Source organism: Camellia sinensis, chromosome 15 (assembly GCF_055761805.1).
Source record: "Camellia sinensis isolate YWXY chromosome 15, ASM5576180v1, whole genome shotgun sequence".
Classification (NCBI taxonomy): Eukaryota; Viridiplantae; Streptophyta; class Magnoliopsida; order Ericales; family Theaceae; genus Camellia; species Camellia sinensis.
This window is the reverse complement of record NC_138975.1, coordinates 55,009,679-55,030,034: the sequence shown is the minus strand read 5'-3', so window position 1 is coordinate 55,030,034 and position 20,356 is coordinate 55,009,679. Positions and strand designations below refer to the sequence as shown.

Below are 20,356 nucleotides of genomic sequence, written 5' to 3'. Positions count from 1 at the left end.
CCATAAACTAAATATAATTTATTTTATATTGTTAGCGTTAATCATTTTTTTATTCAATGCCAGGACAGGAGCTATCTCATGTGGGCAAATGTAAACAAATCTCGTGTGAGTACGGTCGTACGAAATTCCAGCGCCCAACTCATAAAAACCAAAAGTAAACGCGCCGTTGCCGGGGATCGAACCCGGGTCACCCGCGTGACAGGCGGGAATACTTACCACTATACTACAACGACTTTATATTAATATCTTTTCATGTTTATATATAAGTTCATGTTTACATATGAGTCTATTATATATTTGTCTATTATATATTCTTGTTTTAGAAACGTGTCCGATAATTTATTTTCAACTTGTGATTCATTTAAATTGTGTTTGATTCATAAATTTTAAAAGAAATTTAGAAGAAAAAAGAAAAAAAAAAGTAAGTAAATTATAATTACATTTCACTAACGTTTCATATACCTTTTCTCTTTTCTTTTTGAAATTTCTCTCCAAATTTATGAATCAAGCACAATTTTAAGAAGTGAATTTTTAGTAATTTTTTTTTTTAGGGTAAACTACCAATAGGTCATAATAATTAGATCTAATTCCTATCAAATTCTATTGCAAATAAGTCCTAATAAAATCATCGTTAAAAATAAATAATTTTTTGTGACAATTTTTTGCATATGTCGCTAAAAATTAACTATTAGTAACTTTTTTTTTTTGTCATGGTTTTTATAAGTTGTCACTAAAACTAACAATTAGTGACGTTTTGTTATAACGAATTTTTTAAACTGTCGCTAAAAGTTAAAAATTAGTGGCTCTTTTGTGACGATTTTTTTAAACTGCCGCTAAAACTTATAATTAGTGATATTTTTTGTGATAAAATTTTCAAATTATCATTGAAAATTAACAATTAGTGACATTTTTTAATAGTATTTGATGAAAAATGCTATTAATTCTAACAGGACTTATTAGACAATAAATTCACTTATTATGATCTATACGTAAGTTTTTTTTTCTAAAAATAGTAGAGAAAATAAAAAGAAATCTTTAACTCTTTTGCATGACTTTTTGACTATATTAGTCTGTTGCCAAACGAGACCTTAATTCATCAAGCACATCTTGAATTTTGACAATTATTTTTTTGGATATATTTCACTTTTCCTCGATCCAATGTACATACTAAATTTAAAACTAAATTATTCTTTTTGTTTTTTATTTTTGAAATACAGTATTTAAGTTTTTGTTTTTCATGTTTTATTTCTTCAGTGAATTATTTTCATATTTTAATTATTAATTTTTTTTACTTTAGATGCACTCAACCTAAATCAATATAAAAAATAAAATATTTATGAATAAACTCAAAAAAAAATTAAAACATACAAAAAAAAATTCTGAAGATATATTGAATTTTGTATTTGAAATATTTAATAATTTTTTATTCTATTTTTTACAAATATTTTATTTTTTTTCTTTTTTTTCTTACAAATATTTTACTTTGTAATATTTAGTCATGTTTTATCACCTCACCTTGCACCTATAGGCCGATCAATTACTTCGGGATTTTTTTTTTTTGGAACTCTTCGGGGTTGTTTGGTAGTGGGTTTTTGCTTTGGTTGTTTTAGTTAAAAAGTCAAATTAAGGCCTCGTTTGGCAACTTACATTTTTAGCCAAAAAGTCAAAAAGTTACTAAAAAAGTCAAAAAGTCTATAAATTTCACCCTACACGCCTATGTACAGTAGCTTCACGTGATGGGTGGCAGATGCGGTGTAAAAAGACCGTTTTGCCCCTCATTGATTTTCGTTATTCCGTTTTCACCCTCCCTTTATGTCAAACACTGATGGGAATCATTTCAGAGCTACGAATCGTTTCAGAGCTATTATCAGAGAGGGTGTACTACCTTCAGCTATTCAGCTACATCAACATGAAGAGGGTTCTTCGTTCAACACCAGAAGATAGTAGAAGCTCTGATCTGAGGAGAAAGAAAAACGAAGCGACGACGACAGTCTGCGAAGGCCGACGGAGAAGCAGACCATCCCCTGACGATTCCTCCAGCCACAGGTATGCTCTTCTCTCTCTCTCTCTCTCTCTCTCTCTCTCTCTCTCTCTCTTCAGCATCTCTTGTTTCTGTTTCGGAATGTAACCATGACTCGTATGGTCTGTTTGTGATATATGTATGAACTCTGTCTCTCTCTCTCTCTGTCGCACTGTGTCTGTGTGTATGTGTCTCGCGCTTTGTCTGACCACTTCCATATTTCAATCTGTCGGTGGAATTCAGATTTGGGCAATTTTTTCAGGAACTACCCTACACACTGCCATGTTTGGGGTTTTAGGGTTTCCTTTGAACTACTGACACCACTTTACAAATTACCGGGTTTTTGGTGGGGGGGAGGTGTGGATCTGATAACCATGACTTGTATGCTCTGTTTTTTTGTATATGGATGAACTCTGTCTCTCTGTGTGTCTCTGTGTGTGTGTGTGTGTGTGTGTTTGTGTGTGTCTCTGTGTCTCCGTGTGTGTGTATGTCTCACCACTTGCCAATTTCAATTTGTCTTCTAAAAAAAATTTCCTTTTCGTTTGCTCTTTGTTTGTCTCCCCTAAAAAAAAATGTCTCACCACTTTCTTTTTCCGTTTTCAATTTGTCTCACCACTTGCACCTGTAAACTTTCTTTTTATATCTATGCCATAGTTGATTTTCATGATTGAACAAACCAATTACTTTTAAATTTATTTTTTAATTTGCTCTTTGTTAAGTGTTGGGTCTTCTGCTAAGGTTGCATGGCTTTACTCTTTTCTATTTGAGAAAGAAAGTATGGGGCCTCTTTCAAATCGGGGCTTACAGCCACTGCTTCAGTGGCTTAGGCCTCGAGGCCTAAAGTTTTTTAGCATTGTGATTCATGATGAGAGCGTGTAATGAAGTAAATCCGATAGTTCTTAAATCACCAACCATAGTTTCATTGCTTCCAATGGATTAATAGTTTCTAAATACTTGATCTTCAAGCAAGAATTGACTCATGTGCACAGTATAGGATTATGGAATGGGATTGGAATGGTATAATCTTGTGTGATGGATCACACCATGACAACCAATCTAATTTGTCTTTCAGAAACCATGGATATCAGATCCATGTGCTCTCATATGCACAAACTTTATTTTAAAATTTTTGTGGTCTTTAGGATTTCCTGAAAAATAGGGATACATTATTTATATATGGTAAGGATTAAAATGTTTTTTGTGATGTCGGAATCCTAATATTAATAACTTTTTAATGAATCTTTTGATTAAGGTAAATTAGGAGATAGTGAGTTCAAAATTTTAGATGTAGTAGCCAAACATATTTTCTGAGAAATTGTAGCACTATTTTACTTTAGATGTACTAGCCAAACACATTGCGTTTTAGCCTTCCCTTGACTGCATAACATGGATTTATTGCCTTGCATGATGTTTGAGTGATCAACCACTTTTGGTAATATCCTGGACAGTTTGGTATATTATCCTTTTCAAGTTGATTTTTTTATTTATTAATATATACATATTTGGTTAAAAGAAGGGGTGACCATTGGTATTCCGGGATTTAAATGTGATGTGGGGGGGGGGGGGGGTTGGTCCATTTTGTTACCCATTTTCGTATAACAAATTTATGTCCTTAACAAAAGTGTCACACCCATTGACCTACTCTTGTTGTGCTTGTCATGTCCCGAAAAAAGTCACGAAAGAAACCATGGCCTCATTTATGTCAACTGCCACATCAGCAGAACCAGCCCGTATGTGTGCATGTGGGTACGGGCACTGTGTTGTAAAGATTTCCCGTTCTGCAAGAAACCCTGGTCGTGCGTACTACCAATGCCCTCGTCGAGTGGTGAGTACAAGCACGTTTCCTTTTACATTTCCTTCTTAAACCGTTACTATTATTTTTTTTTAACCTCAGCCATGTGTCAGTTGGATTGGGTGGTGTGACGAATTTGGGCGCCAAAGGGCAGCTGAGAATGACACACAGAATGTCACTCGTTTTGAGGGTCGTTTCCGTGACATTGAACAAACTTTGCGTGTACTTACAGTAGTGACATGTGTCCTTTGCATCATCGTCATTATTTTGCTGTTTTGGATGTGAGATATGTAACCATGGTAGCAACCGTACCCTAATTTTGTTAAGCGCATTATGGTTTGTGGCTGAAAAAAAATTATGAATGTCTGTTTTGTTCGTAAACATGTATTTTCCATCTAATTCCGCTACTGTTTGTTTTTGTTTCAAGTAGTAATGTCTTTAAATGAATCTATTGGGCTATATTTTCTGTCTAATACCACATTTCTGACATAAAATTGTGTTCCTCATATTGGTAATACGCACAATTGTTAGTGTATACATATTTTTATGTTGGTTCCCGTGTCACGCTATTGTTAGTCGCATGGCGTCACATCGATCTACGCCTTGTACCCCTTCTGGAAAAGGGAAACGCCAACAACCCTATCATAAAGCAACTTGGGATGGGGAGTCGACACGGATTTTCTTGGAACTGGTTGTGAAGGAAATTGAAGCAGGAAACCGGCACACATGTCAATCACTCCAAACGGGTACCGTTTGTTGTCTAAGACATTTGAGGCAGCAACTGGGCGGCTACATTCCCTCAAACAACTTAAAAACAGGTACAATCTGTTGAAGACCGAGTGGCGTGCGTGGTGTAAGCTAATGGATTGCCGGAAAGGCCCAACTGGAATTGGCTTTGACCAAGTAACTGGGCTGTTCAATGCTTCGGCTGATTGGTGGGCTAAAATGGAAAAGGTAACGGTTTATATTTTCTTTTTCGTGTCCGTTATTGCATAACTAATATCTCAATTTTTGTATGTGTATCATGCTTTCCAGTGTAGTTTAAAACATTCAATTTTCTAACTTTACCTAACATGGCATGCTGTGGTTTGGATTACGAAATATTTTTGGGATGGTGAACAGGTTTTATTTGTAATGTACCCACTTGTCTCAGCACAAAATTTTGGAATTTTGAATTTCTAAAATGAAATTATGTTTCTTTTAATGTTAATGAAATTCTGAAATCAGATGAAGAAATTCAGAATTGAAATGAATTATGAAATGAAAAGAATTCTTATATTCTTCAATTCTAGAATGAAAGCGTTGGACTGAAATGATTTCTTGTTTCTGAAAAAGAATTCTGCAATCAAATGAAATCTAAAATTCTGGACTGAAATGAATTCTGAAATATTACTTGGCCTAGAATCCTGACAAATTCATTTGATCTGAAATAAAATTTGGACAAAGAATTCTGGACTGAAATTTCTTGTGTAGATTTTTATTCTGTAAAGAGTTGGCCTAGGTTTGTTGGTGTGGTTTGATGCCGCTATTCTCCTTATGCTGTTCCTCATGCACCAATTTCTTTTTTTGTTATATTTTTATACCTGTAAATAGTTGGAAAACATCAATAAATTGGTGTTAGCTTACTTTCCATATGAAGTAGGTTGAAGACCCAAAACATAAGGACTTGTTGTATAACAAAAACCATTTATTTGTGGCACACAATTTTGTAACAGTATGACCTAATGTACCTGTTCTTGTTTTCCATTTATTTATGGCACACATCTTGTCTATTGAACTTTTGGGCAGTTTGTCGAGTGAGAAATATCGGTTGGTTTTGATTACTTACTACTTATTCGATTGGTTGTCACATGTTTATTCCTTCAATTGGCAAACATAAAATTTCTTATACAGCTTCAAAAGTTGTTCAGTTGAGTCCTTCATAAATAAATAAATAAATAATCTTACTTCCATTGTTGTTATTGGGTAACACTAGCCTGCCATAACCTTTGATTCCATGAAAGTTGAGGTATGTGTTTTGGCTGTAAATTTTGTGTATATATATGCAACATATTTAACTACTACTTTTGAACTGGGAAACACTCTAATTCATTAAAATTCCAGGCATCTTACAACTTATACAAACACATCTAAGATGGTGACCACACAGATTACTCTTTTAGATCAGTTGACCAACATATCTAGTCTTTTATTTATCTCTCTTGGGTTGAGATTGATTAGGATGAAAGTGGTGGAAAGTGTGAGGCAGAAAAAAAAAAAAACAAAAAAAAACTGAAACTTCACTTGCATTTATTCAATATGAGAGTAGTGAAAAATGCAAGAAAATAAATTCCTTGTATAACCCATATCAACATGACAACTTTTTGAGCAATATATGTATATCATGAAGTAGTCAACTGTTATAAGTTTCGCACAAAAAATTTCCTCCTACCCAAATGCATAGTAGAAAATAATTTAATATATGTTGTTCTTCACTTTTATTTGATTGGCAGCAATCATCATACTTGACAACATTCTTGTTTTTTTTTTATCAATATGTTCATTGCAACATACTTCACATTACTGTCAACCATTGTTATAACATTAACAAACTTTACTGATTTATGCACCATGTTGCATTGCATTTTACTCAATGACAGTAGGCTAATGCTAGTTACATTGTGTTGATTTACAGATTGACAATGTATGTTGCAAGTTCAGAACCAAAACCTTGGACCATCCGGACTTGATGGAGCGCGTCTTCACTGGCGCTGCGGCTACGGGAAAAAATGCATGGACACCCGGCGAGACTCGTAACGCAATGGAGTTGGACGGAGAGTCGGACAGTCCAGAATTTTCAAGTGACAGCAATGACCTTCGCGCATCGGAAATGGCACCCATGATGAACTCTGCGCACATCAATGCCACGGGTAGTGGAAGTAAGCAGAAGCATTCCTCGGGGAAAACATTGCAAAACAAGCGCATTACGGGGGCTGAAGCGTTGGCAAGCAGCATGGACGACTTGCTAAATTCTGTGAAGACTCAGAGCAAGGAATTAACTGTCAACCACGTCGTCGGGGGCCATAGTATTACTATGGGACAGGCTGTTGGACGGCTGTACGAAATACAGGGACTAGAGCCTGAAGATGAACTTCTCCATTTTGGAGTCATGCTTATGGAGGTTCCGAACAATCGGGAAATGGTAATGAGTATTCCCACGGACCGAGGCATAATCGGGTGGCTACGCGCGAAGAAAGAAGACAAAGATAGGAGTGGGGGTGTCACTCTTGCGAGTTTGCTGCGAAATGAAGGAGTTCGATTTTAAATCTGCTAAATGAAGGACTTTGATTTATAATTTCAGTTGAATTCTGACCTATTTTTTTTTCGTTTGTTGTGTTTAATTTTAGTTGAATTGTGGTTTGAAGATGGTTTGGGCATGGGAAACCTTAAGAATTAAAATGGGGATATGTTTGTGGTATTTTATGTTTTGTTATGCTATAATGGCTGCAGGGTTGGATTAAACCTTGGACCTTCTATTTTATATTTTATATTTTGTTTGGTTATGCTATAATGGCTACAGGGAAGTGTTTAATTTTCTGAATTGTTTATGTATTGCCCAGGTGCCATTGGTTTTCCACGAATTGTTTATATAGGGTGGAACATGTGTGTTGCCCGAATTGTTTATATAAACTGACCGAATTGTTTGTATAGGTTGGAACATGTGTGTTGCAACACTGAAAAATAATAATTTTTATTACAAATGATGAACCACTCACATGATGTGAATTACGAAAATCTCATGTTCCTTTCAATTTTAAATTACAAAGTATTGCATATGCCTTTAATTTTAGAAAAGTTAACTGAAATATATACTTTTTTCAGCTTGTTCTTTATGCCATGCATTGTAGGGGTTTGAACATAGATATACATTAGTTACTTCCTTTTGCTATAAAACATTTTTCTTTTTTTAAACTTTCATGGTAAAACACATGTGCTTGATACTTCTTCATGTAGGCAGTTGTTGATAATGTTTTGTGCTTGTACGTTGTAGGTATGAACAATGACGATGACGACTCCACACGGATGGATGAAATGTTAGAAGGGGTCGCAGCTCTCGCGAGACAGTGGCATGAGCAGATGAATTTAAATTACGTTGAAGCCTACAGAATTGCAACTGATTACTACAAGGCGTACGTTCTTAAAGTTCCATGCCGTACTTCCATATTGTCGGGGAGGGCCTGGATTACGGAATTATACGAGGGTCACAGTGGCCGCTTCCGGTACGAATTGTGCATGCCCAAACAGGTGTTCCTTCGTTTATGTACGACGTTGGTAAATGACTTTGGGTTGTGTGTACCGGAGCGGCCGCACGGCTTGGAAGTCGAGGAGAGTGTTGCAATATTTATTCATGTGCTAAAAAACTTGCCAAACCGGGAGTTACAAGAACGCTTCCAACATTCCGGTGAAACTATTTCACGGCATTTTCCTACCGTCTTGAAAGCAATGAAAAAATTCACGGTCGTTCACTGCAGGCCCCCTGCTAATTTCCAGACGCACAGGGATCCTATTTTGCAATCTCAACGACAATATTTGCCATTCAAGGTGTGGGAAAAGATTTGTGACGTTATTCAAAATTATTTGAAAAAACATGGTCGGTAATTATTTTGGTAATTGCAATTTTTTCGATTCATATATAGGATTGCTTAGGTGCATTGGATGGGACACATGTACCGGCATGCATAAAGGAGTCAGAAGCAGCCCCATATTTTAGCCGAAAGGGTTGTCACACCCAGAATATTTTGGCGGTATGTGATTTCAATATGTGCTTTGTGTTTGTGTCGTGCGGATGGGAGGGCAGCATGCACGACAGCCGGGTTTTAAGCAACGTAACGGAGGATCCACAATACAATTTTTCAACTGCAACTGATGGTACGTACATCTGAATCCACAATACAATTGTTGTAGCATAGTTCTTTTTTGGTAAACATCTGTATGTAAATAACGATGTAAAGATATATTTAGAATTCAATGCATGACCGGGAATTTTTTTTGCAAAACAAGAAAATATGTATCGAACAAGCTCAACATAAAGGTAATTTCTATCATTAAATGCAAATATAATTAACCTCAGTAATATATATGTCAAAATGTATCAATTTATTTTCTATCACTGTATTTCCATTATAAATTTGATTTATGTTACCATTGTAATGAAAAACAAAATTTGATGAACCACTGACCATGTGGTAATTTATATATGACAGTTTTTACAATGTCCATGATAAACTAGTATTGTTATGTTCTTATTGTTGGTTATGGGGAAATAAAAGAAAAATGTACGGAAGAAGTGCCCTTTCATGTGAACATTGATGACGAGTATTATGTCATTTACATGTGCACTTTCACAGGTCGCTATTACCTTGTGGATAGTGGATACAGCAATAAGAAGGGCTTTCTGGCACCATACAAAGGCAACAGATACCACCAACCGGAATTTCAAAGGCACAATCCACGGAACCGTGATGAATTGTTCAACCGCGCTCACTCATCTTTGCGAAGCGTGATTGAGCGTACATTTGGCGCATGGAAGATGAGGTGGAGATTTCTAAAAGACATGCCTCGATTTGATTTTCGTAAAGTGCAGGTGCCATTGGTTGCAGCGTCCATGGCTTTGCATAATTTCATACGCAGAAATAGTGTGGACGATAAGATTATTGTTGCTGTTAGCAATGCGGCCAAGTATCGATATCCGGACATGCGTGACCGCGACGATTTGGCTGCCCTTGACGATGCGATGATGCCTGGAGATGATGATGTTGAGATGGCGCAGTTGCGGGCGCGTATCAGGGCAGAGTTGGTTGCAATTTGGCGAAATGCTAGTTAGGTGGACATGTTATGTGATGCATGTCATCACTATGTTGTGTTGAAATTAATTGGAGACATTTATTTACGTACATAATTGGTTAGCAATTATGTATGACCATGTATGTTACTGTTTTTGTACAACTATCGAATACTGACTTCGTTATGATTTTAGGTTGCTTATGATTTCAGGATGCTTACCAATTACGGTTTGATTATTACTTAATTTTTTTTGGTTTATTGGGTCATGTTTATCATTTTATATTTTTGGTAACGTTTACGATTAGGTTGGTTATATTTTTATATTTTCATAGCAATCAATTATAATTGGTTAGCAATTAGGTTGCTTAATTTTTTTCAAATATTTTTTATATTTATTTTCGTTATTTATGATAATGGGATCACACACATTATAATTGACCAAAATTTAATTAAAAAAATAATTGAATGAAAAATTTGATTGGACAAAAATAATTGGGTAAAAACCTAATTCGGAAAACTTTGAAAAAGAAATGGAAATTATTAAAAAAATAATTTAAAAATACTAGTTGGCAAAAAAAATATTTGATCGAAAGGTTAATTGGAAAAAAAAAATTTAATTGGAAAAAAAATTGAAAATAAATTTATTTGAGAAAAACATTACTTGAAAACAAATTTTTAAAATAAATTATATTTGATAAAAAAATTAATTGAAAAATGAAAACGTTTCCTCATTTTTTTGATTTAGGTTTTTTGTCAAAATTTTAAACTCATTTTCAACCAAAAAAATTATCAAACAAATTTTTATTACAGTTTGTTAATTTTTTTTAAATATAAACTGAAAACGGAATGGATGTCTGTTTACGGTGAGTGGTGGGTAACAGGTGGTGGTGGGTGCTGGTGGTGGGTGGTTGGGTGACGGTGGCTGGCTGTGGGTGGTAGCGAGTGGGTGGTGGTGGTGGTGGTGGTGGTTGTAGTGGCGGTGGCGGGTACATGGTGGGTGGTGGCGGGTGGTGGTGGTGGTGGGCGAGTGGGTGACGGTAGTGGGTGGTAGCGAGTGGGTGGTGCTAGCGGTAGGTGGTGGTGGTGGTGGTGGTGGTGGTTGTACTTCAGCAAAAGATTTTTAATCTGTTCAAGGTAATGTTGATTTTTATGTGTTTACAATTTCAATTATGCTGGGTGGGTTGGTGACGGTGGCAGGTGGTGGCGAGTGGTGGCGGGTGGGTGGGTAGGTGGGTGACGATAGCGGGTGGTGGGTGGTGGTGGTGGGTACTGGTGGCAGATGGGTGGTACGTGGGTAGTGGGCGATGGTGGTGGTGGTGGGTACTGCTGGCAGGTGGGTGGTACGTGGGTAGTGGGTGATGGTGGTGGTGGTGGAAGGTGGTGGGTGGTAGCAAGTGGGTGGTGGTGGGTGGTGATGGTGGTGGTGGGTACTGCTGGCAGATGGGTGGTACGTGGGTAGTAGGTGATGGTGGTGGTGGTGGGTGGTGGTGGAAGGTGGTGGGTGGTAGCAAGTAGGTGGTGGTGGGTGGTGGTGGTGGTGGTAGCGGGCGGTAGATGGTAGTGACGTTGGCGGGCCGTGGACGGTAGTGGCAGATGGTGGTGGGTTGGTGGCAGATGGGTGTTGGTGGTGGCGAAGGGTGGGTGGTGGTGGCCAGGGGGTGGCAGGTGGGTGGTGGTGGCGGGTGGTGGGCGGTGGTAGCAGGTGGGTAGCGGGTGATGGGTGGTGGTGGCGGCTGGGAGGGTGGTGAGTGGTGGTAGCGGGTGGGTGGTGAGTGGTGGTGGCAGAAGACGGTGGTGGGGGTTGGGTGGTGGTGGCAGAAGACGGTGGTGGAAAATGGTCGCGGGTGGTGGCTAGTGTTGGGTGGTAAAAAAAAGAAAAATTCAAAACTCAATACGGATACGCGATTTTGTGAAGTTTACATTTTGTGGTCAAATTTATAAACAGAGACCGCTAATTTATGTAATTGAAATTTACCAAACAAGTTTATATTTGAGTTGTTTAAATTTTGTAAATATAATTAGAAAATTGAAAACGTATGTGTTACAAAACGGCACACGAAACAGACCCTTTGTGTTTGGGAAGATAGTTGGATTTTTTTTGTGATTGGATGTGGTATTTGTGACAAAAAAATTGAAACAGTATGGGATTTGATATGATATTTTGTGAGGGATTTGTTTTTTGGGGTTTTGAAAGACATTTTTGTTGTACTGGAAAAATAAAAAAATAAAAAAAATTGAAAAGCCAAGTTCCCAAACACTCCCATAATTTGTTGGATTTTTTAAAAAAAAAATTAAACATTTTTTTATTTTTAACGTAAAATGTAATGTTTCATAACAAATTATTATAATACACAAAGGACAATCCATATCCCATAGACATGAAATGGTTATGTATGTGAACGTAAATATTATTTACAGAATATTAGGTGACACGTGTACAATTCAGGCAAATAACTAAAGTTTGACCGTTCCTCTTTGGCGAAATGCATTGTATTACTAACATTACAGGCTTACAGCACACAACCCTACATATGCGTTGTCCAAAGAAAGCAAATTCACATCCAACACTTTGCAGAGGTCACTGACACATCCACAGGTACGCTGACATGCTATAAGGCCATTTCGGTCATTTTACCACCTTCTCATTATTAATCTTATTTTATTTCACATATTTTCGTAAAAAGCCAAAAAGTTTATCCCAAACAACTAAGTTTTTTTTTCTTTATATTTTAGCCAAAAAGCCAAAAAGTTACTAAAATAGCCTGTTCCCAAACGAGGCCTAGTTGGAGAATTCTATTATACATTATTTTTAATTATGCCATTTTTTTCCTTTAGTTATAGTTAATTTTTTTTTTTAATTATGACATTATTTTGAGATATTTAGTTATGATTTTTTTGTATTTGGTTATGACTTTTTTATTTTTATATTTAAGTTATGACTCAAAAAGTATGGAGTTATACTATTTTCTTCTATTGTTATAAGGTGCATATGGTATGCATTCTTTGAGGGGTGTGTACCATAATCTTTTTCCAAGTTATAACATTACTTTTTTTTAATATTTTTTTTACACATCCTTTTATATAAAACTAGCGGTAATCCGTGCTATGCGCGGGCAAGTAACAAAAAATGATAAATAATGTTGAACATGTTAAAAATTAACAATTAAATATTATGATATTTATTTAGATGGGTATTGAAATAATATATTTAGTGATCTTACTATATTTAATTAAATAAATTTTAGAAGAAAAAAAAGTTGAACTGAAAATTAAGAGTAAGAGTGGATTCTGTAAATATAAGATATAGATAAAAACAAATTAAGTTTAAATTTGAAGATAAACTATAAATATATATATATATATATATATAAATAAATAAGAAAATTAGACAAATCCTAGAAAAATGAGGTAGAGAGAAATTCAGTAATTGAAAAAAAAAAAAAACAAAGTTGAAATTTAAAATTAAAAAATAAGATAAGACAAACTTGAAAAGAAAAATAAAATCTAATATAACTCTAATAACAGAAGAAATGGAGAGGTTAATAATTAAAAAATTAGATAAGAGTGAAATGCCACTTATAATTTTTTAAAATTTGTAAAAAAAAACTAAAATAAAATCGAGGTAGTATGTTAAAAATCAGATAAGATTAAAGTGCCAATTATAATTTTTTAAAATTTAAATTTTGTGTAGTTAAAAAATAAGCAATTATGTTATCTTATTATACAAATTTTAACTCTATTTTGTGTCTACTACCTATAATTTAATCAAATTTTGTCTTCTAAAGCTACTTAATTGAAATAAGAATGAATAAAAAAATATAAGAATATAGAAAGTGAAAATCAGATAAAAATAGAATAAACTTAATTAAAAATCAAAAGTAAGAATCGATCCTGTAAATATAAGATAAAGATTTAAAAAAAAAAATCAAATGCAAATTTGAAGATAAATTATACGAATATAGAAAGAGAAACTTAGATAAATTGCAAAAGTAAAAGAGAGCAAAAAACACAATATGAGATTTAAAACATGTGCTTCTTTTCACATACGATGCTAAAAATCTTGCATAATTGGTTAAATCACCCGTTTAATTTCTTTAGAACGTTATTTTTGTTCTCCAATCTTTTTGCCTAATTTCATATTGTCATAGAAGTTAGGTTTTGAGATTTATAAATTTATTTATTTATTTATTTCAAATATCCTTGGGTAAGACATAAATTGATGAAGAAATTTGAATTAGAGTCAAACTCATCTTTTATTTTTAAATATTTTGAAAATCTTTTTTCTTTAAATATTTTGAAAATCTTTTATATCCATGCCATAAGTAATTAAAAAGTGAAATAAAAAATATAAAAAAGATAAGAAAAAATAGGAAAATAGAATGAGAGAAGAATGGATGTGCCACGTAGGAAAGAGGTTCATGAGATGTTAGGATTGAGAGTTTTGATGAAGAAATTTGAATTAGAGTCAAACTCATCTTCTATTTTTAAATATTTTGAAAATATTTTATCTTTAAATATTTTGAAAATCTTTTATATCCATGCCATAAGTATTTAAAAAGTGAAATAAAAAATATAAAAAAAAATAAGAAAAAATAAGAAAATAGAATGAGAGAAAATCTTTTATATCCATGCCATAAGTAATTAAAAAGTGAAATAAAAAATATAAAAAAGATAAGAAAAAATAGGAAAATAGAATGAGAGAAGAATGGATGTGCCACGTAGGAAAGAGGTTCATGAGATGTTAGGATTGAGAGTTTTGATGAAGAAATTTGAATTAGAGTCAAACTCATCTTCTATTTTTAAATATTTTGAAAATATTTTATCTTTAAATATTTTGAAAATCTTTTATATCCATGCCATAAGTATTTAAAAAGTGAAATAAAAAATATAAAAAAAATAAGAAAAAATAAGAAAATAGAATGAGAGAAGAATGGATGTGCCACGTAGGAAAGAGGTTCATGAGATGTTAGGATTGAAAGTTTTGAATTTTTTAAGAGATCACTACATTTGCTTATATATATAGTATAGATAGAAGTATAGATTAAAAAAATCAACTAAAATAACTAATTCCTAGATAAGCTCGGAATAAGGTGCTAATCACATCGATCAATAATAAAGTACTCATTCCAATTTGATCATGGGCAATGAAAAATTATACAATAGTCACGGAATACTATGTGACCATATTTTCTCACCAATCATTTTTTATTATGTCTTCTTATATTTCTCAAACATGTAATATAAATAGTTAATACTCTACATGACCATATTCTCAAATTACTGAATAATCAACCATGCGCATTAGACATCCCAAGTGTGGAATCACATTGTATTATAAATCACCCAACATAAACAATTAATACTCTGCCTAACCGCACCCTCGAATTACTATAATCACTCATGCGCATTAAACACTCCAAGTGTGGAATTACATTGTATTATACTCACTTAAAGAAAGCAATAGCACGCGGACCATGGTGCACCCTAATTTTTGTAAAACCAAGTAAATTCTCTCCTTAAAATTTTCAAGGAAAATTTACCCATAAATCCTATTTGCTGAAATGTTAAACCATTTAGTCCTAAATGTTTTCCTATGCTCCATTTAGTCCTATTTGATATCCTGATTTTGGGGGGTTTGATTTAATCCATTGCGTTTTTATGTCAATACCCTTTACATGAATATTTCCTTGAACAGTTGTTGGTGAATTCAATTGAGTTTCGTAATGTTCAACTTATTGTGGGGATGGTTTGTTGATTAACACCTTTGGCACTGTTTCTGGGACACCCAAATCGGTGAGCACCATTTTTTCTCTACCATTTACGATGCATTACAACTGATTTTCTGCATTCAACGTGTTTTAGTGGGGATGATTTTATTGGTTAACTTTGTTTTCACCATTTGTGCGATTTCTCAGACGGTTATTTACGTTCTGACTCCTTAACAGTTTCTTTCATTGTTATGTATTTGATTGACATTGTTTTCTGATTCTTTATTGTTGTTGTCCACCATTTCGGCTTCATTACCATTGTTTTCCTTCATTTACATTGATTCCACCATTGTTTTCATGGAGGCAGATACGGTGAGAGCTCTTTTTCCGTTGGTCGGCGTCATCTTCCCCAGAGACCACTGCTGTTCTTCGCACTCTAATTGGACATTTCAAGGTGGTGGGTTCCTGCGGTGGCATTGCTGTGTTCAAGCCCTGGGTAAAGGTGTGTTTTTTTTTCCAGAATTTTTTTAGTTTCCTCTGATCTGTCTATGGGATGGGTGCGCTGGTTTTATCAATGGAGGGATGGGTGGTGTGTTTTTTTTTTCCAGAATTTTTTTAGTTTCCTCTGATCTGTCTATGGAATGGGTGCGCTGGTTTTTATCAATGGAGGGATGGGTCGTTGGTGTTTTTTTTAATTTTCCTGCAATGCTGCGTTTAATCAAACAAACGCACACATACTGTTCTGTTATGGTTGTTTCATGGGTATGTCGCAGCCGTAATGGGTTCTCCAAAATGTGTGCAAGTATGGAAGGGGGAATTTTGCTGGTGTGTTCGTATGGTTTAGTTAATGTTCTTATTCGATTGAATCAAGATTCGTCGTATGTGAAGATTGTTGATGAAATTTGTGGGAAGTTCGATAGATTGGTACCAGGTGCGGTGTGTTTGTTTTTTGATTTTCCCGGATATAAGAAGTTTAAGGTGGATAGCGATGACGACATTCAAAACATGTTGTGCCTTGCTAAGTCGTTCGGGATAAATCACATTGAGGTCGTCGTTCAGGAAAGTAGTGTTGGTGTGGGGGGTAATCATGTCGTGTTGGATTTTGCGGACGATGGGGGAATATCACGGCATGTTAGCGGGAATGGGTTTGTGGATGAGCAGATGGATTTGTTACCAACGTACTGTCCGAACAAATCGAAGACGTTTCTGTCGGCGCAATGGGCGCATGGTATTACCCATGTGGGACAATGTTTTGATGGTGGAGCAACTGAATTCCGCGAAGTTCTGTGTAAGTATGCTGTTGAACGTGGATTTCAATTTAAGTACGTTAAAAATGACTCTGTGCGAATTACGGTAGTGTGTAAGTTTGCGGCTTCAACAGATTGTCCGTGGTCAGTTCATGCGAGGATGTTACCGTCAAGTGGGGTGTTCTGCATTAAGAGGTTTGATAGTGTGCATACTTGTGGGGCTGCTATACGTACTTCTAGGAACCCTCGTACGGGGTCTGATTTGGTGTCTACCGTTGTTGCAGATCGAGTGCGCGATAAGCCATTGACGCGCCCCACTGATGTTGTGTTTGATTTGAAGAACGAATATGGTTTGGATATTAGCTACCGGGTGGCATGGTTGGGTGTTGAGAAAGCTAGGGGCGAGGTGTACGGGGATCACGCTACGTCCTTTGATCAGTTGAGGTGGTATAGCAATTCTGTTATGCAAAAAAACCCAAATAGTTACATTAATCTTGAGTTTGACCCAAAAACCGGGAGCTTTGTTAGGTATTTCATATCATTTCGCGCTTGTATAGATGGGTTCAAACACTGCCGGCTTATGCTTTTTTTGGATGGAACGTTTTTGAAAGGTAGATTTAAAGGTAATTTGCTCGCAGCTACTGCTAAAGACGCCAATCAAGGTAATGGTGTGTTACCTTATTCCATTAGTGCTTATTTGCTGAACATACTAGTAAATAGATACTTCATTTTTTTATACATTTCAACTGTTTTTTTCCCATTTAACAAAGGAAAAAAATTGAGAACATTGAAATAGGGTCTCCTCAAATAAAACTGAATAGGAATGTAAGACACAGTGGCAGGCTTATTTTTTAAAAAATTTTGTAAAATGTGTCGCACTTTTTTTTGCGTGGATGGTTGTATAAGTTTTGTCATGCCTAACTTTTTATGTTGCATGTTTGGTCTTAGGATTGTTTCCGGTAGCCTTTGCTATTGTTGATTCCGAGAATTCAGCTAATTGGGAATGGTTTCTTCGTAATTTGAAAGAAGTTGTTGGGGTGGTTGAACATTAACTTTCATATCTGACCGCCACGTCGGATTATTACACTCTATGCCCATTATTTTCCCTTCAGCACATCATGCATATTGTTTGTTGCATCTCCAAATGAACTTGCGGGATCGAATGAAATATGTTAATGCATCGCACAAAATTGGGTTGATGCGGAAGTTACGGGAATGTGCATATGCGCCCACTGTTGCTTGTTTCAATGAGAAATTAGAGGTATTGAAGAAGGCCAACCCAGCTGTGATTGAAGATTTTATGAAAGACCTGCACCCCAAACACTGGTCTAATGCGTATTTCAGGTAATTCATGGCTTGAACAACGGGTTATGGCATTTTTAAAAATTCCCACATGTTCTTTTTGCAGTATGTTTTGTTTTTGTCTTTTTAATTTACGCTTTGTAAATGGGTTTTTTTTTTTTTTAACAACGGTATGGGGAGATATGCTCAAATGCTGCGAAATCTTTCAACAATTGGGTTGGTGAGGCTCGTCATCTCCCTATCACGAGATTGGTCGATATGATAAGGGGTCAAATAATGGAGCAGATGTCGGAGCGCAGAGTTAAATGCAGTAAATGGGACGGTGTGATATCCCCGAAAATGGAGAAAAAATTAGTGGCAGCGTATAACGACAGCAGGGCTTGGTGTGTGAGCCAGGCTAATGATGATGTCTATAAGGTCCACTCCTACCCATCGGTGTTGGTTGATGTCGGCAAGCTGACATGTTCTTGTTTTCAGTGGCAGATCAACGGGTTCCCATGTTCCCATGTTGTCGTTGCATTCCGTAATAGTGGGAGAAACATCTACGATGCCATAGACTCCGCATTTTGCATTGATACATTTCGAGCTACTTATAGCGGAACCATATACCCCATCCCAACAGTGGGGAGGCCACTGTTTAACCCAGCTAAATGATTGATAGCTCCGCCGACGGCCAAGCGTCCCCCCGGTCGGCCAAAACGGAAGAGAATTCCGTCCAAGGGGGAGGTAGTGCAGCGTATACGTTGTGGTCGTTGCGGAAAAGTGGGCAATCACAATAGGAAGACATGCAAAGAGCCATTACAGCTGGGCTGCCATATGATTTAATTTGGTTGTTAACAAACTGGGATTCTGGGTTATTTTGTTTTTTGAAAAATTTTCCTTTTTTTTTTCAATCAGTCATTCACTTTCTGTTATTGGTTTAATTTATTTTGTAGGATATACATTTTTATGTAATCCAGCAACCATTTCAGTCCCCATTGTTGAACAATTACACTCCACCTTTAACACCCAACCATTTTAGTTTGAAATATGTTTTGCTTAACACTATGCAGGCATGAAAATAGCCAGTGGTTTTTATTTTTCAAATCTGTTTTGAATCACATTGTCTACACACGACAAGAGTCAGTGGGTGCCGGTTTTTGTTTCAAATCTGTGGACATCATAACAGATTTGGAAACCAGTCATCCACTTTATGTTATTGGTTTAATTTGTTTAGTAGGACATACATTTTGGGTCCCCACTATTGAACACTAACACTGTTCCTTTGAAACACAACCATTTAATTCTCAAATCTGGGTTTGATTAACACTGTGAATACATGAAATGAGGAGTTGGTGCCGTTTTAGTTTACAAATTTGTTCACATCGTACCAGAACATTCGCCCAAAGCGGACTCTGCCAACCTGTAGCCGGAACGGAAATGGATTTTTAATGTTTGGGTGGCTGCTTACAATCCATTGTCATTGCACAAAACATGTACCCATTACCAACTGCGTTAAAATAAATTGAACACGAAGGTAATTTTATGTTACGCTCAACATGGTATCATCACAATTCTGATTAGGATGGCAATGCGAAATTAATCTTTACTCATGTCATATTTAGCATGTGGTTGACGTGCTCAGTCTTTGCATGTCCACTTCCATATACATCAAGCCACGCATACTCCTGTGGTGGAAAACAGGTTTACCAAACTGAGTGTCGTCATGCCCAACTCCTGCATAGATCACACCATGTTTACATACCCAGGCCCATCTGCCATTTAAAAACAATCTACTTCACATAACATAAAAGTGTAATGCACTGTGAAACTGTTATTATGCAATAGGTGAGACTATTTGAATAGCTTACTAAATAATATCAACATTCATATCCACAAAGTACTGGATCCTAACCCAAGATTAAACCGTTGGGCACTTTTGCATTACCAAAAAAGTAATGTATATGAAACTAGTTTTTCCCTCCTACTTTTATGTGTTTCCAGACTACCAAAAAATTATATACGCTGATACGAAAAAACCGAATAGAACATCCTAATGCTGTTGTTGCACCTTGCGCACTGGCAAATGTCTTCTCAACCTCTTATAATGTCCTCCCACGGAGTCCTCTGCCCGGGTCACTTAAGAACATTTCCACCATTGCAGCTCGTAGCCCAGTTGGGGTCAGCCCGTCCATCAAAGTATTCACTTCTACACCACGAATGTACTGCCTGATTATGAAGCACACGAAAATCCCACAATCCGACCTGCACTCACAAACACCGGTGTCAACGTCACTGACGTGATACATCATCAAAACAGTACGCTCGAAATAAAATGTACATTACTTACGACTCTGGAACTTGTTGTGGACAATCCACAACAGATACAAAACTGCCATCAAACAGCTCTGCCCCAACAGCTGCAGGTGTAACTCGAGGCTTCACAAATTTGTTGTGGTGATCAGCCACTCATTGTTTCTGTCCA

At 35.9% G+C, this 20,356-nt stretch overlaps 1 non-coding gene across 1 annotated transcript; it reads right to left on the bottom strand.

The window, feature by feature from the left end:
- Positions 1 to 161: 161 nt before the first annotated feature.
- Positions 162 to 233, bottom strand: TRNAD-GUC (transfer RNA aspartic acid (anticodon GUC)). Its single transcript has one exon. It is a non-coding gene; the product is annotated as a tRNA-Asp (tRNA).
- Positions 234 to 20,356: the final 20,123 nt, after the last annotated feature.